The sequence below is a fragment of the Otolemur garnettii genome, unplaced genomic scaffold, assembly GCF_000181295.1.
Source record: "Otolemur garnettii isolate 467f Iridium unplaced genomic scaffold, OtoGar3 scaffold00037, whole genome shotgun sequence".
NCBI lineage: Eukaryota > Metazoa > Chordata > Mammalia > Primates > Galagidae > Otolemur > Otolemur garnettii.
Window position 1 is genome coordinate 14,297,291 of NW_003852432.1, and position 1,907 is coordinate 14,299,197.

A 1,907-nucleotide genomic window follows, 5' to 3' on the forward strand; every position below is an offset into this window, starting at 1 on the left:
AAAAAAAAAAAGGTCTGTGCATAACTTTTGTGACATCTGCCACCACAGATAAGCAAAAAAGTCCTCACATAATAATCACAGGCACGCAGCAGCCCGTTCAGAGTCCTCTAAAATCATCAAGCAGGTCCCAAGTTTGTGATCACTAATAGAGCAAATGTCCATATCTAAGTAATAAAATGCCTTTGGGTTTTTAAAATATCTTTTATTATAAAATTAAAAGTGAGAAACATAAAACTAGTGGGATATTTGACATTGTAGTTGAGAAACGAATACATCAATGTCAGATTCTATGGAAGTAGCTGCAATTCTCCGTGATTTCTCAAGGTGCTCATCAGATATTTTGGTTCTAATTTTACTCTTAATGTGCTTCATTCTTGAAAGTAGTTGCTCACAAATGAAACCGCTGCCAAAAGTGATGACATGAGTAAAGCATGATTGCAAAGCAAGGGATATTTGTCTCTGGGAAGATAAGACCTAAAAAAGTCCAGTAAAGAGATGTGATAAAATCACATTTGAAAATTGGCAGGTAAAATATTTACATCCACTGTAAATGGAGTCACAAATGTATCAAAATATTGATTATTTTCCTAGAAATCTTGAAAGCTGTTTTCAAATTCTTATATCAAATTAAAAAGCAGGGTTGCATATGTTTTGGTGTTCACAGAACTCTGTTTAGCCAACTTGTCCAAAGGCATCAAATTGTTTGCCTTAATTTGAGCTTTCCATCATTTCAGTTTAACTTGGAACACTGCTATAGTTTGAAACATCATATTGATAAATTGGTTTTAACCTTGAAGATACACATTTAACTAATTTAAATTAATAGTTAAATCCACTCAAAATGATAAATAGGTAAGGCAGTTTTCATTGTCAAGTTCTGGCACAAATTTGGTTTTTGATACCATAAATGGCTTGATGAGATAAAAAATAAAATCTTTTTTTGGGGGGGGTGTGGCACCTATGGGAGCGCCTCAAAGGAGTAGGGCGCTGGCCCCATATGCCGGAGGTGGTGGGTTCAAACACAGCCCCAGCCAAAAATAAATAAATAAATAAATAAAATCTTTTTAACATTGAGCCTTGACTTAGCCATCTTATTTCTGAAAAGTAAATGATGTCAACACAGTCAGCATCAATACTTCTTTTAAGGAATTCTTAGAATCAAGTGATGATTCAATCCATTGGCCCTTATAAAATTCACACTCTTTATGACACTGTCCACTTTTAAAGCTTTTGCACATAAATATTTTGGTGCACTATGCAGTGATACTTCATCAAACAGGAGATTTAGGCAGCAAATGCATCATTTTCTATTAATCTTACAAATCCCTCTTTTTAAACTACCATCCTAGGGGCACCATCAGGAACTATACTAGATACGTTGACAATGAACAAAGAAAATCACTTTAACATATTTTTTACTGCTTTAGTAAATCTCTGGGTCTTTTAATGGAACTCCAAGAAGCCATTTGTTCAATGACATTATATTCATCATCAATACCGCTAATAAAAATGGCACATTGAGCCTTATTTACAGCATCAGTGCTGTCATCCATTGCCAAAGCATAAAATTTGAAATTAGCAACTTAACTCTCCAAACTTCTTTTGATAGATTTTCCAATTTCTCCAATTCCCCTGGCTGTACTCTGGTGAGACAAAGTGATTTTAGAGCTATGCCCCCTTTTTTTTCTGGACAAATTGTGTCTGTTATGCTTTCCATACATTGCTTAGTAACCACTAATAAATGGTTAGGATTTTTTTGCTATTAAGTGTGGTACCATATAAATAGCTTCGACAATGTAATGCATCTGAGTTGTAACTTTTAAAATAATTTTTTGTTGGCAAAACAGGCTTATTTCCAGTTCTGCTATTTTGTCCTATGACTCAGTCTTTTATACACATTAAATTTG